Genomic DNA, 16,884 nt, shown 5'->3' with positions numbered 1-16,884 from the left:
GGGGGGGGGGGGGTCGAGGTGCTTAACCGTATCCCCCACTTTCTTTGAAAGCGTTTGGTGATGAGCGAGGTGAACTGAGTTCCATTATCAGTGATGATCTCATATGGGAGCCCGTGGGGGCAGATGATTCTTCCAAATGAAGTTGGTAACGTCCAACGATTGCACCTTGTGAAACGATTCAGCCTCTACCCACTTGGTGAAATAATCGGTCAAGACCAAAAGGAACCGCTTTGATTTTGACGGAGGCAATGGGCCAACGAGGTCCATTTCCCAACGCATGAAGGGATATGGTGCAGTAACGGTATTTAGCAGTTCGAGAGGTACATGTTTCATCGGTCCGTGTCGTTGACAGGCTTCGCACTTCGCCGAGAATGCCGCACAGTCAGCGACCATGGTTGGCCAATAATGGCCGTCCTTTTTTATTTTCAATGCGAGCGCGCGTCCTTTGGAGTGGTTGCCACTGTCACCTTCGTGAACCTCCGTTATTATTCGTTCTGCCTCTGCTCGATCAACATAGATGAGTAGGGCTCCGGACGAACTGCGTCGGAAAAGGCTACCCCTTATCATGGCGTAATGCGTACATCGGGCTTTCAACCGTCGAGCTTGCCAGCAATCTTCTGGGACCTTGCCATCCTCGATGTACATTTTGATCTCGAGCTGCCAGTCGACTGGGGGTTGCGCTATACCCGCGGATTCTTGAACAGGCTCGTCGACTTCGATTGGTTCCACGTCAGATCGGTATGATCGATGCTAGGCGTTTCGATGCATTCAACCGGGACCATTCGTCGCAAGCCCGGGTCGGAACAATTTGCCAGGGCGGCGAGAGCGTCTGCGGATGCGTTTTCGCTCCTCGGGACATGGATCAACTCAAACGAGGCGAACTGCTCCGAGAGAGTTTGGAGTAATTGGCGATACGCCCCCATAAGCTCGTTCCTAGCGTCATATTCTCAACTTAATTGGCTAACCACTAGCTGTGAGTCGCAAAAAACTTGGATGCTCGTAACCCCCAGCCCTTGTGCCAACCAGTCCGACGGCTTCGTATTCAGTTTCGTTGTTCGATGCCCTGAAGCCAAGTTTCAACGCCTGTTCGAGGACCTCGCCGATTGGCGATCAGAGAATAATCCCAACGCCGGATCCCTGATTGGAGGAAGAGCCGTCGGTGAACAACGTCGAATGTTCCTCCTTAGGTATGGTTTCTTCAAGTTCGGAAGACAGCTCTGTGATGAAGTCTGCTAGGACCTGTGATTTTAGGCTCGGACGAGAACGAAATTCGTTGTCGTACTCGCTTAGCTCGATCGCCCATTTTGCAGTCCGCCCGGACTGAAGGGGGCTGTGAAGAATAGTCCGGAGTGGTTGATCAGTGTACAAAATGATGGAGTGCGACTGGAAATAAGGCCGGAGCTTCCGCGCGGCGACGATCAAGGTGAGAGCCAACTTCTCCAAGGTTGGATAACGTGTCTCCGCGTCGTTGAGAGCCTTGCTTATGTAAAAGATTGGTCGCTGATCGCCGCGATCATCCCGGACCAGCACCCCGCTAACTGCCGAACTGGAGATAGAGACGTAGAGGTATAATGTCTCCCCCTCCTCGGGCTTGACTAGTACCGGCTGACTGGTCAAATACTCCTTGAGTTGTCCGAAGGCGACCTCGCAGGCGTGGTCCCAATGAAAATCTTTATTACTCTAGAGGAGCTGGTAAAAAGGGAGACATTTGTCCGTTGATCGGGCGATGAACCGATTCAGCGCCGCTATTTGACCTGTTAGGCATTGTGCTCTCGTTTATTGGTCGGAGACGGTAACCCCAATACTGCTTCAATTTGCTTCGGGTTTCTTCGATTCTGCGCTCGGTGATGATATATCCTAAGAATTCCCCCGAAGTCACCCCAAAAATGCACTTGGTCGGGTTTAGCTTCATCTGGAATTGATCCAAGATGTCGTAGCATTTGGCGAGATGATGGATATGCTGTTCTTCTATGAGGGATTTGACTAACATATCGTCGATGTAGACTTCCATTGTCTTCCCTAAAAGGTTGGCGAACATCGTATTGACCAAACAATGATAAGTCGCCCCGGCGTTCTTCAGCCCAAACGGCATTACTTTGTAGCAGTAGGTTCCTCTATCGGTGATGAACGCGGTTTTTTTGCGATCGGCTGGGCTTATTGCAATCTGATTGTAGCTGGAGAACGCGTCCATGAACGAGAGTAGCTGGTTCCCTGCGGTGGCTTCTACGAGTCGATCGATGTAAGGTAAGGGAAAACAGTCCTTAGGACACGCCTTGTTGAGGTCAGTGAAATCAACGCAGACTCTCCACTTCCCGTTCTTCTTTTTGACCACCACCAGGTTTGCCAGCCAATCAGGGTATTGCACTTCCATTATCTGATCGGCTTTCAAGAGTCGCTCGACTTCGTCTTGTACCGCCTTTGCCCGATCAATGCCGAGACGTAAGCGTTTTTGCCAAACTGGTTTGAAAATGGGGTCAACATTTTGTTTATGGCAAGTAACCGATGGATCAATACCAACCATGTCCTTAGTGGGCCAAGCAAACGTCGAGGATCTGGATTTCAGGAAAGCTATCAGTTCGGTTTTGATCTGATCTTTGAGTTTGGCCCCAATTCCAACCGTCCGAGAGGGGTCCGTTTTGTCTACGTTGACATCGTGTGGCCTTTAGCCGATCTCGCTCCGGCTTATGAGGATCGACTAAGTGATCCTCGCCCTGTAATTGCTATGCGTCATTCTTCCGCCGTTGCTTCTTCTCGAGAACAGAGCAGGTCCTGGCCATCTTCTGATCGCTGTATAGCGTGTAAATCCCAGTGGCAGTTGGAAATTTAACGCAAAGGTGATAGGTGGAAGGGACTGCTTGCATCGAATAGATCCAGGGTGAACCTAGAATGGCGTTGTAAATTGGCGGGGCGTCTATGACCATGAACTTGGTCTTCCGCGTTACGCCACCAGCGCAGACTTGCAATTTCACATCGCCCATGGACATTTTGGCCACACCGTCGTATCCTGTCAGCGTCCTAGATTCTGGTTTGATTTGCTCCGGTGTCACGCCCATTTTCTCCAACGTCTGCTAGAATAGGACATTCACCGTGCTGCCGGTATCCACTAAGACTCGCTCTACATCGAACTCGCCCATTGTGACTTCCACGACCAGTGGGTCGTTATGAGGATGGTGGATTCCTTTAGTGTCCTCGGTTGTGAACGTGATGGGGTCTGCACTAAGCGTGTCCTCCTCGGAGATCGCCTGAATGCTACAGATCTGATGTGCTCGCTTTTTCAGGGCTCGGACGGAATCCTTGCATTCATCTGTCTGACTAATAATCATGGAGATACGACCCCGAGGTGGGGTTTGCTCGGTTTGTTGTCCTTTCTGGCGCTTGGGTGGTCCCAGGAGTCTTTCCATTGGCGCTGGATTCTGCTGTGCGACGGGAGGTGGCTGTTGTAGGTCGCTCGGCTTGTTATTTGGGTGGTTATTACCCTTCTGACCTCGCCCAGGGTTGGGTCGATCGAATCTTCCTCCGCGACCTCTACCTCCGCGACCACCGCAGGAAGGTTTAGGCTGATAGACAGCTTTGATCTCGCTCGACAAATACTTCTCGAATAAGTAATTGGACAGATGCTTGCACTCGTCCGTGGAGTGGCCTCCGAACATGTGGAAATTGCAGTACAGCTCCTCTTGTGCGTCTGGAGGCGTGTTGTCCTGTCCTCCATCTTCGGAGACCGCATTGACCACCCCACGCTTTGGATCTCTTGGGTCGTGATGCTTCTGGGGCTCTTGGTAACCGTCTCGGCTTTTCTCTTTTGCCGAAGCTGTACGTGCGGGAGGGGCCTTCGCGGTCTGCTTCTCCTCGTCCTCCTCGACGTATGCGTAACGAGACCCCCGATGATGCGCATCATCAAAATCCTTGGCTTCCTGGATATTGAGATCCACTTGCAAGGGCGATCCGGGAATGAGCCCTTTCTTGAATGCGGCAATCGCAATGTCTTTGGTGACCGAGATGCTAGCATACTTTTCCTTGAATCTGGTAAGATATTGTCGCAGAGGTTCGCCAGGCTCCTGGACTATCTCCCATAACTCGGTGCTAGAATTACCGCGTTCTATGAAAACCCGGTAGTTCCGCAGGAAGGCTGTTGACAGCTGGGCGAAGTTGTCAATCGAGTTCGCCGGGATTCGAGAGAACCAGGTTAGTACGTTCCCTATTAGGCTTTCGACGAATAGCTGAAATTGACCAGCGTCCTTCTGTTCTTCGGTTAACCTGGCCTTGGATACGGTAGCCATGAAAGAGGTCATGTGCTGCACTGGGTTATTCGTCCCTTCATAGGTCGGCAGCCTTATCTTTACGGCTGGGATGTATGTCTCCAGGATTCATCTAGTGAACGGGGTCCGCTGCGTGGCCTTGATAATCCTGTGGATCTCTGGGGTCGTACTCACGGCCCAGTGGAGGAGGGATCCCATATCCCGGATTTTAAGATGAATTTCTTCTAATTCGGAATAGGGAGCGGGAATCGGATTCCTCTGAGAGGATTGCCCGATGTGGTGTTACGCCCAAGAGGCTAGCACCGAGGGTGCGTATTGGTTTTGAGATCGGATGGCCGAAGGTGGCGGGTTGCTAAACAACTGTCGGTTTAGGGGTCCGTTCCTTCGTGCTACTTGTGGCGGTACTGCGCTTTGCTGGAGTGGAGGGGGCACGCTGCGCTCTATCGCATCCATCTGTCGGTTTGTGTCAGATATCGCTTAGAAGAGATCATGAGAGATCGTTCCGAATACATGGCGGAGGTCACCCACAGAGACAAGCTAGGGAGGTTGCGCGATTTGTGCGGATGAAGTCTGACTAGCGACAGATCCATCAACAGGTAGCACTTCGTCAGGCTCCTCGGTTCCGTGGTGGGGTGCCTCGGCGTCCTCCACCCCGTCGGAAGGTGTCGTTGAGTCGTCCGCTGGGTTCTCTGATGTGCGGCGGGCGCGTGCCCGGACATAGACACATGCGGCAGGCGCGTGCCCGGACATAGACACATGCGGCGGCCGCATCGGCAGGTGGATCCGTGGCGACATCCTGCAAGTCGTAGCTCCGGTGACCGGGTCGTCTTGTTGCGGAGCAGTTGCGTTGGTGACACCGTTGTCGGATGCTAGAGACATGGTCTTACTTGCTTGGTGAATTCCAAAGAGATCTAAAAGATAAGTGACTTGAGAACTTAGTGTCCCCACAGACGGCGCCAATTGTAGAAACTGAGTTTCACACAATGAATTTGTTTGAAGGGGGAAACAAATTCAATAGCACTATCTCTCTAAGAAATCGGATTAAAGTAAATAAGCAAAGGGGAATAGAAATCTCTTGGAAAACAAGTCAGGTTTTGCTCAAGAACAAAGAAGAACTAGGGTTTTTGTATTAATTGCTGGATGAATTACAATAGGAGGGATTCCCCTCTATTTATAGGTTTTTTTAGATTTACAGAATATATCCACTTTCCAAATCACAGCCGAGCTGATTAGGAAAGTTTCTTGTTTCTTGTCAAGTCTGCCGCTAGGCGAGCTGGGAAGTCGGTTCACCTCGGCACTGGGCTTCTCAGTTCTATTGGGCCTTCGAAGACAGATTTCAACTTGGGGCCGAACTCCCAGTTTATATAACCGATTTCCCTAATCGGGTTTAGATCGGTATGTTGGGGGTGCCAATTCCCGCACCAACAGTTATGCCCACATACAAACAGCTCACGAACAACAGTTTCAGCTTGTCCTTCCTTCAAAGAAAGAGCCTATCAATGAAAAAAGTTAAAAACGAATCAGACTAAGAGTAAAATCATTACAGACCATATGTTGTTAATAAGCTAAAGAGAGTAATCATAGATCATACGTTTCCAAAGGCTGAGCAAAACACGAAAAACTGGAATACATTTCCAGCTTCTCCAGTGGGTATATCAATGCCTGATACACAAGTCAAGCTTATACCCTGAGGAACTACCGGAGCCTCAAACTGAATCTCCTCTTTAAGTTTGTCACTTGATTTGGCTCTTTTCCTCTTGCCCACCACTTCCTTCTTCTCCTTGGCAACAATTACATCATTAGTCTCTTCTTTTATATTAGAAAACTAACAAAACACAATTCTAATATTTCCACTTCTGCCCCTGGAACAGTTTCACTATTACTACTACTACCTTCAATGGAAGCAGCAATCTACATAATTAAACCATGTTAATCAAGTAAGTATAATCAAAGACAAAAGCTAAAGATCATTAAAAACAGGATTTGTATTANTAATCGGGTTTAGATCGGTATGTTGGGGGTGCCAATTCCCGCACCAACAGTTATGCCCACATACAAACAGCTCACGAACAACAGTTTCAGCTTGTCCTTCCTTCAAAGAAAGAGCCTATCAATGAAAAAAGTTAAAAACGAATCAGACTAAGAGTAAAATCATTACAGACCATATGTTGTTAATAAGCTAAAGAGAGTAATCATAGATCATACGTTTCCAAAGGCTGAGCAAAACACGAAAAACTGGAATACATTTCCAGCTTCTCCAGTGGGTATATCAATGCCTGATACACAAGTCAAGCTTATACCCTGAGGAACTACCGGAGCCTCAAACTGAATCTCCTCTTTAAGTTTGTCACTTGATTTGGCTCTTTTCCTCTTGCCCACCACTTCCTTCTTCTCCTTGGCAACAATTACATCATTAGTCTCTTCTTTTATATTAGAAAACTAACAAAACACAATTCTAATATTTCCACTTCTGCCCCTGGAACAGTTTCACTATTACTACTACTACCTTCAATGGAAGCAGCAATCTACATAATTAAACCATGTTAATCAAGTAAGTATAATCAAAGACAAAAGCTAAAGATCATTAAAAACAGGATTTGTATTATAGTTACCAGTTTTGGCTTCCTCTGATAAGCAAACTTATCAGGCCCTTCAACTTCAAGAAGCTCAACGACTGAGGCCAAACCACAAGCTCTAGCTTTAAATACCAAAATCCAAGTGGGGTTTAGCCCTCGGCTTGTCCTGTAAAATCCACACAAACCATTTTATTTCATTGATAAAGCTCTAATATATTTCAAAGACATGTATAATTACCTGCGCACGCTGCAGATGCATATGCCTCTACATTGAGGACATACCCAGTCGTCCAACTTTGCTACTTCTTCTGCATTCTCACCATACGTACCTATGGTTCAAATCATGAATAACAGACGTTATAAGAAACCACTATATTAGAGCACGGGTTAAAATTCATCTTATTTATATTGTAATTTTTAAATAAAATATAATTTATGTGATTGTTTTTAAAGGTTTTTTTTTGGATAAAACATTATGCAATAAAATCATATGCTAAATATGAAGGCTTTAAAAAAGACACCTATTTTGTAAGTTTTATATTGTTCATGATTCTAGATAAATACCCGTGTTATAACACTGATTAAATTATATTTTGTAATCTATCTTGTAACCCCACGATTTAACTTGTAATCAATCAATCTATCAATTTCGTAATCTATCTTTGGTTAACGTTGTGGTCTATCGATAAAATCTGTGAAAAATAAATTTGTAATATTGTGTTTAAAGATATTTGGAAACAACGTGATATAGGACTAAAATCTTCCAAAAATACAGTTTGGAATATACATGATTTTTTATTACCATCAATATATCAATTATCAATTTGAAATATACCTAATATTTATGTGTAACCGATTAATATTAATATATGGATTAATCTATAACCTATCTATAACCTATTTGTAACAATTTGTAACCATTTATTAAAAATATAAAGTCTACAATAACTATGTTGTGTACTTCCGTTTTATTAAAAAGGGGATTATTGTCTAACAACCCAGTTTTTTTTTTCTTTCTAAGATTTGGTAAAAGCGAAAGAGGGATTGTGGAAAAGGGTTTTCATGATTTAGTGTAAAAACCTCTTAATTGATTAGAGGTTTCGGATTCCCCATTTTTTAAATTTGTTTTAGTAAATAAATTAGTTCTTTTGTATTTTCTTATTTACATTTTTAAAAAATTAAGGGTAAAACTGGGTTTTAATTATTATAAAACCTATATGACCAAACCTAAAAAACTAAAGTATATATGGACAATTTTCTTTAAAAATGTCCTTTTTCCAATTCTCCCATTTTTTAAATAATCTTAATTTATGGTTACGATTCTGTATTTATTGTATAGATATGTTATTCTAATATATTTTAGAATGTGTATTCTTAATTATTTAGAAGAAAGACAAATATATAAAAAATCGACATTCTACATGACTTAACCTAACTTGATCTGTTGTTTACCCTCTATTCCACCTTCCACGAAATTTTCATTTACCTGATTATGATGCAAATCTACGTTACTTGTGGTGTATGGAGATTGGATGCCAACAAAGAGTGGAGATTTATTGATGATGAAGAAAAACGTGCGAGATTACTGACTTTGCAACCCACTACGTCTCTTGAAGAATTGAAGGTGATGGTTTCAGAAGACTATGAAATAGAGCAAAGTATGTTTGATGTGGAATTCAGTTATTTACCCTCAGAGGTTAAAGTTGATTCTCCTCCAGTTGTATTGACAAATGATAGAGGAATGAAAAAATTTCTTGCATATCTGAAAAGGAAAAATATGATTCGGTTGTGTGTTACGTTCAAAGGAATAGTTGATGATCATAGGAGTAAAGTCCAATTCGATTTGAATAAGGACCCACATGATACAAGTGATGATGATGATGTGGGAGTTGATCTGGGAAAATTAGTAGCTATTATTTCAAGGAATTCACATAAGCAGTCTGATGATGTATTAGAAAAACCTACTGATGCTAATCTTGGTGATGCTGCTGGTTCAAAGTTGGAAGATTCAATGGTAAAAAAGGACAAATATTTTAGCAGTAAGGAAGCATTACAGGCTACTATGGAAATGTATGCAATGAAGTATAACTGCAAGTACAGGATTACAAAATCTGATAAGAGATGGTGGTGTATACGCTGCATTGATAGTGCTTGTAGTTGGATTCTTCGGGCTGAGTGTTTACAACCGTCTACATATTTTAAAATCAACAAGTTTGTGGGTAGCCATAGATGTGCTCCTTAAAAAAAAACTCATTTTGTAGGACTCCATCTGCATNGACACCGTTGTCGGATGCTAGAGACATGGTCTTACTTGCTTGGTGAATTCCAAAGAGATCTAAAAGATAAGTGACTTGAGAACTTAGTGTCCCCACAGACGGCGCCAATTGTAGAAACTGAGTTTCACACAATGAATTTGTTTGAAGGGGGAAACAAATTCAATAGCACTATCTCTCTAAGAAATCGGATTAAAGTAAATAAGCAAAGGGGAATAGAAATCTCTTGGAAAACAAGTCAGGTTTTGCTCAAGAACAAAGAAGAACTAGGGTTTTTGTATTAATTGCTGGATGAATTACAATAGGAGGGATTCCCCTCTATTTATAGGTTTTTTTAGATTTACAGAATATATCCACTTTCCAAATCACAGCCGAGCTGATTAGGAAAGTTTCTTGTTTCTTGTCAAGTCTGCCGCTAGGCGAGCTGGGAAGTCGGTTCACCTCGGCACTGGGCTTCTCAGTTCTATTGGGCCTTCGAAGACAGATTTCAACTTGGGGCCGAACTCCCAGTTTATATAACCGATTTCCCTAATCGGGTTTAGATCGGTATGTTGGGGGTGCCAATTCCCGCACCAACAGTTATGCCCACATACAAACAGCTCACGAACAACAGTTTCAGCTTGTCCTTCCTTCAAAGAAAGAGCCTATCAATGAAAAAAGTTAAAAACGAATCAGACTAAGAGTAAAATCATTACAGACCATATGTTGTTAATAAGCTAAAGAGAGTAATCATAGATCATACGTTTCCAAAGGCTGAGCAAAACACGAAAAACTGGAATACATTTCCAGCTTCTCCAGTGGGTATATCAATGCCTGATACACAAGTCAAGCTTATACCCTGAGGAACTACCGGAGCCTCAAACTGAATCTCCTCTTTAAGTTTGTCACTTGATTTGGCTCTTTTCCTCTTGCCCACCACTTCCTTCTTCTCCTTGGCAACAATTACATCATTAGTCTCTTCTTTTATATTAGAAAACTAACAAAACACAATTCTAATATTTCCACTTCTGTCCCTGGAACAGTTTCACTATTGCTACTACTACCTTCAATGGAAGCAGCAATCTACATAATTAAACCATGTTAATCAAGTAAGTATAATTAAAGACAAAAGCTAAAGATCATTAAAAACAGGATTTGTATTATAGTTACCAGTTTTGGCTTCCTCTGATAAGCAAACTTATCAGGCCCTTCAACTTCAAGAAGCTCAACGACTGAGGCCAAACCACAAGCTCTAGCTTTAAATACCAAAATCCAAGTGGGGTTTAGCCCTCGGCTTGTCCTGTAAAATCCACACAAACCATTTTATTTCATTGATAAAGCTCTAATATATTTCAAAGACATGTATAATTACCTGCGCACGCTGCAGATGCATATGCCTCTACATTGAGGACATACCCAGTCGTCCAACTTTGCTACTTCTTCTGCATTCTCACCATACGTACCTATGGTTCAAATCATGAATAACAGACGTTATAAGAAACCACTATATTAGAGCACGGGTTAAAATTCATCTTATTTATATTGTAATTTTTAAATAAAATATAATTTATGTGATTGTTTTTAAAGGTTTTTTTTTGGATAAAACATTATGCAATAAAATCATATGCTAAATATGAAGGCTTTAAAAAAGACACCTATTTTGTAAGTTTTATATTGTTCATGATTCTAGATAAATACCCGTGTTATAACACTGATTAAATTATATTTTGTAATCTATCTTGTAACCCCACGATTTAACTTGTAATCAATCAATCTATCAATTTCGTAATCTATCTTTGGTTAACGTTGTGGTCTATCGATAAAATCTGTGAAAAATAAATTTGTAATATTGTGTTTAAAGATATTTGGAAACAACGTGATATAGGACTAAAATCTTCCAAAAATACAGTTTGGAATATACATGATTTTTTATTACCATCAATATATCAATTATCAATTTGAAATATACCTAATATTTATGTGTAACCGATTAATATTAATATATGGATTAATCTATAACCTATCTATAACCTATTTGTAACAATTTGTAACCATTTATTAAAAATATAAAGTCTACAATAACTATGTTGTGTACTTCCGTTTTATTAAAAAGGGGATTATTGTCTAACAACCCAGTTTTTTTTTTCTTTCTAAGATTTGGTAAAAGCGAAAGAGGGATTGTGGAAAAGGGTTTTCATGATTTAGTGTAAAAACCTCTTAATTGATTAGAGGTTTCGGATTCCCCATTTTTTAAATTTGTTTTAGTAAATAAATTAGTTCTTTTGTATTTTCTTATTTACATTTTTAAAAAATTAAGGGTAAAACTGGGTTTTAATTATTATAAAACCTATATGACCAAACCTAAAAAACTAAAGTATATATGGACAATTTTCTTTAAAAATGTCCTTTTTCCAATTCTCCCATTTTTTAAATAATCTTAATTTATGGTTACGATTCTGTATTTATTGTATAGATATGTTATTCTAATATATTTTAGAATGTGTATTCTTAATTATTTAGAAGAAAGACAAATATATAAAAAATCGACATTCTACATGACTTAACCTAACTTGATCTGTTGTTTACCCTCTATTCCACCTTCCACGAAATTTTCATTTACCTGATTATGATGCAAATCTACGTTACTTGTGGTGTATGGAGATTGGATGCCAACAAAGAGTGGAGATTTATTGATGATGAAGAAAAACGTGCGAGATTACTGACTTTGCAACCCACTACGTCTCTTGAAGAATTGAAGGTGATGGTTTCAGAAGACTATGAAATAGAGCAAAGTATGTTTGATGTGGAATTCAGTTATTTACCCTCAGAGGTTAAAGTTGATTCTCCTCCAGTTGTATTGACAAATGATAGAGGAATGAAAAAATTTCTTGCATATCTGAAAAGGAAAAATATGATTCGGTTGTGTGTTACGTTCAAAGGAATAGTTGATGATCATAGGAGTAAAGTCCAATTCGATTTGAATAAGGACCCACATGATACAAGTGATGATGATGATGTGGGAGTTGATCTGGGAAAATTAGTAGCTATTATTTCAAGGAATTCACATAAGCAGTCTGATGATGTATTAGAAAAACCTACTGATGCTAATCTTGGTGATGCTGCTGGTTCAAAGTTGGAAGATTCAATGGTAAAAAAGGACAAATATTTTAGCAGTAAGGAAGCATTACAGGCTACTATGGAAATGTATGCAATGAAGTATAACTGCAAGTACAGGATTACAAAATCTGATAAGAGATGGTGGTGTATACGCTGCATTGATAGTGCTTGTAGTTGGATTCTTCGGGCTGAGTGTTTACAACCGTCTACATATTTTAAAATCAACAAGTTTGTGGGTAGCCATAGATGTGCTCCTTAAAAAAAAACTCATTTTGTAGGACTCCATCTGCATGAACAATTGGACATCTCATTAAGCAAAGCTATGAGGGTGTGAAGGAAGGTCTTAAATCAACATGCAATTAAAATTGAGACTTTTAAAACTAACAAAATCAAGATGAGAAACCTAAAAAGATTTACACTACAATATGAATACGAATTTCATATGATGTGAACAGAAGCAAAGGACATTGAACGATTAAAGTGAGGAAACAAAAAAATTGATGAATCGCAAGAACAAGAGAAAAACAAATCAACAAGAGGACGAAACAAGAATGAAGCTTCGCCCAGATGAGCAAAGGAGGGAAAAAAACTCACCGCCGTCGATGAATCGCAACAACAAGACAAAGACAGTCGCCGCGACCGTCGATGTCACAGATGTTTGTTTTTTTTTACGACTTGGTAAAAGAGGAGAAACAAAAAAAAAGGTTTTGATGGTTGTAGAAGTCTCTCAATCAATTAGAGGTTTAAGTTTCCTATTTTGTTTTCTTATTTTCGGAAATAAAAACACTTTGAAAATATATTTATATTTTCTTTTTTTGGTTTTTTAAAAATGGGGGTAAAACTGGGTTAAAAAAACATATTAAAACCTATATGACCAAACCTACAAAAATAAAGTGTAGATGGACAAAGGTTTTTAAAAAGATCCTTTTTTCCCAATTTTTCCTTAATATTTCATCCATTCAAGAAAAATATATAATTGTTTTGGTAAGTTAAATTCAGACTAACATTTCAGTCATAAAAATTATGGCTAAATAATAAAGGTATTTCTCTTAATTTAATAAGATTTGACCTATCTTAATAATTTTTTTGGTCTATTTTTAATAAGACTCCCAATAATGAAATTGTAAAATGAAGGAAACGTAAATTTTCTTTTAGTTTATATAAGCCAAATAAAGAATAAATTAAGAGAGAATCTATAGATTATGCAAAATCTATTAACATTCATGTAACACAATTTTTTTGGTCAAATCAAACCTAATGGTGTTTAGATATTTTCCCTTCTTCTACAGATTTGTTTTCTTAATTTTCACCCATCACATACAAGCGAAACAAATAATTAACATTTTTTGTCATTTAACCATTATATTATATAAAATTCTAGTCAAAATTTATTTTTCTATTTTATTATGGCAGTTTATTTTAATTACAGAAAAAGTTGTTTCTATAGATCCCAAATTCAAGAACAATAAGACCATTACCATAAAATTGAAAAACAAAAAAAATCTTAAAGACTTTTGAATATATGTATCCCTCTTTTTAAAATTTAAAATTGTAGGAAAATAAATTATATTAAAAGTTTCATCAAATTATATATAATTTTATATATATTTTTATAAAAAATTTAAAACATAGCAGATTTATCAGGGTCATAATAAAAAAAATTATTATAGAAAAATAAACTGGAAGTAGATCCAAGTCGAATCTGAATATCATGTTTCTAAAAAATCAAAATATTTGGATCCATATCCAGAAGTTTCGTATATTATCTTTCTGATTAAATTGTCTTAGATCACAAATAATTTTTCCACCACTAAAGATGATCTCGGATTGTTTATATAATGATTTTTTATAGTTGGAAGATGTTTTATATTAAATTTCGATGAATTTATTTATCTTTTCATTTAAAATTCATAAGGCAAAACAAAAACATCAAGCCATCGAACTAATAATAAAATAATCAAAGAGTATTCAGTGATAAGAAAACCAAAAATTAATGCAAAAAAATAATAAAAACAGTTAAATCATTTGAATGTAAAAGATCTTAAACTATGTTTTATTAGCACACACCTTCTGTAAAAGAATTGAATCAGACCTCGTTGGGACCATCTGCACCCTCGGCTATCCATGATCATTTACCTCTTTGTTAGATTGACCGTTCTTGGAAAGCAACATATGTGAATTCAGGCTTGGGTTGGTGGTGCTGCAATGGTGAGGAGAAGACCTTATTGTTGGGAGCAAAGTGTTTTAGACGGATCCCATTCCCCCTTCATTTGGAGCTAGAAGCCTTGAAGTTGGCCATAAGACCTTTATCAGCGTTTCGAGATGGATTGTGCTGAGCTAGTCATGATAGTGCAATCCCCTGAAGATTGGCCGGTGTTTTCCAACCTGCTTGATGTGTTCAGTTTGCTCAAGGATTCATTTCCACTATTTTCCCTCTCGATGTGTTCAGTTTGCTCAAGGATTCATTTCCACTATTTTCCCTATCTCTGATTCCACTTGCGTCAGATTTAATGGCAGGTTGTCTCGCTCGAACTTCGCGATCTCTTATCTCTTAAACTTCCTTCGTAAACTCTTTCATTCCGGCTTGGACAACCAACCATGGGATTCTTTTTTTAAGTTAATGCTTGGTTGACAAAAAAAAAATGAATCAGATACGAGGTTTCTGCATTAATTCATTGGAATAATCCCAAAATTTCTTAAGATGTGTTTTGGCTATGTTTGGAAGAAAAAAAATACGGCGGATATGATGAACACATAAAAAAAAGATGGAAATTGGATCCTATTATATAACCAAAATATTAACCTAGGTGACAAAAAGATGGAAACATACAAAACGACGTCGGATATATTTATTTACATATGTTTTAATGTTGTGTTGCCTAGATTAACTAATTCTACAAAAATATATATAGATGATGTATACAAATGATCTAAAAGACTAAAACCAATCTTTTAGTCTAATATATGACGTTGTCTGCGATATTTCAATATTTTCCTTGTTTAATGTAATCTTTGGTTCGTAAGAAGTTATCTAATTCACAAATTTTTTGTATCACTAAATCTAGCGCCAGTCAATCTATCTTTAATATTTAAAATAATTTTTGCAGCTTTTCTTGTAACAAAAATCCCAAATAAAAAAAAAGTGAGTATTCTAGAAATGATGGCTTCCCTTGTTAATAAAATCTCAGAATCAACAAAATTAAGCAAGATATTAATATTCTGATTCACCGGAGAACATGAGGGTGAAGAAGAAGAAGAGGAGAGCCATTAAAGTTCTAACAAACTTTCTTAAAAGGAAATAAATGTGTATTACAAAGCTTAACCATAATCTCGTTAATACAATTCCTTATATACTAACATGTATTAACCAAATTAATTAAATCAGGATTAACCGGTTGTTAACCAGTCAATAACCAATCCTCATGTATCCTAATACACGCCTCTCAAGTTTTTATCTTCAAAGATGTCTGGTTTGTAAGATACAGACTTGATAATGACATCTTGGGAAGCAATCCATAGAAAGCACATGAATGAAGTGGCTTGGTAAGAATGTCAGCATGTTGATTCTCCGAAAGAACATGGAAGACCTTGAGATTACCAGCTTTATCTGATCTTTGACTGTGACATTCAATTTGAATATGTTTCGTCCTCTCGTGAAAAACTGGATTCATAGCGATATGCAGAGCCGATTTGTTGTCACATTATAGTTTAGCAGGACCTGTAACCGGGAGATGAAGATCCTTAAGCAACTGCTGTAACCAAATAATCTCGCAAGTTGCATGTGCCATATTGCGGTATTCTTACTCTATGCTACTTCTACTTGTAACACCCTGTTTCTTAGACTTCCCAAGATGAGTGAATTCCCGAGATAGATAGAATAACCAGTGATAGATCTTCGAGTATCCTTACAATTCGCCCAATCAGCATCACAAAAACCATTTAAGCACATTTCGGAATCTGCAGAGTACATTAAGCCTTCTCCAGGGTTAGCTTTGATGTACCTGAGAATTTTATGAGCCACCTGAAGATGAATGTCTGAAGGTGTAGAGATGAACTGATTAAGTTGATGAACAACAAAAGTAAATTTTGGTCTGGTGATTGTGAGATAAAGTAGACGTCCAATAAGTTCTCTATAAGAACGAGGATTAGGCAGAGGTGTCCCCATTGTAGCAGTGAGATGGAGACTAGGAACCATAGGTAATGAACTTGGTTTACAATCAAGTAAACATGCATCTTCCAACAGATTCTGGGCATATTTCCTTTGACACACCGAAATACCTTTAGAAGAACGAAATATCTCCAAACCAAGGAAGAATCTAGCCGGACCAAGATCTTTAATATTGAATTCAGATCTCAACAATGCTTCCAAGCTCTCAACGGCTTTATCATCATTACTAGCAATCATAATATCATCAACATAGACCAAAGCCGCAATAACAAAGTATGGTCTGTCTTTGATAAAAAGAGTATTATTAGCAGGAGACTATTTGAAGTTTGCAGCCAATAAACCGAAGATAGTAGCTTATACTATTGTCAAGAAGCTTGTTTCAAGCCATAAAGGGATTTGCAAAGAAGACATACCAGATTAGGAGGCAAAATAACATTCGGTGGAGGAGTATAACCCTAAGGAAGACTCATGTAAATTTCTTCATCCAAATCTCCATGCATGGAGAAAAGCATTAG

At 39.0% G+C, this 16,884-nt stretch overlaps 1 pseudogene; it reads right to left on the bottom strand.

Moving 5' to 3' along the window:
* LOC104789628 overlaps window positions 1–15,989 on the bottom strand; it is a 25,821-nt pseudogene extending 9,832 nt beyond the window's left edge.

This window comes from Camelina sativa, chromosome 5 (assembly GCF_000633955.1).
Source record: "Camelina sativa cultivar DH55 chromosome 5, Cs, whole genome shotgun sequence".
In the NCBI taxonomy this organism is placed as follows: domain Eukaryota; kingdom Viridiplantae; phylum Streptophyta; class Magnoliopsida; order Brassicales; family Brassicaceae; genus Camelina; species Camelina sativa.
This window is presented reverse-complemented; position numbering and strand designations above follow the sequence as displayed.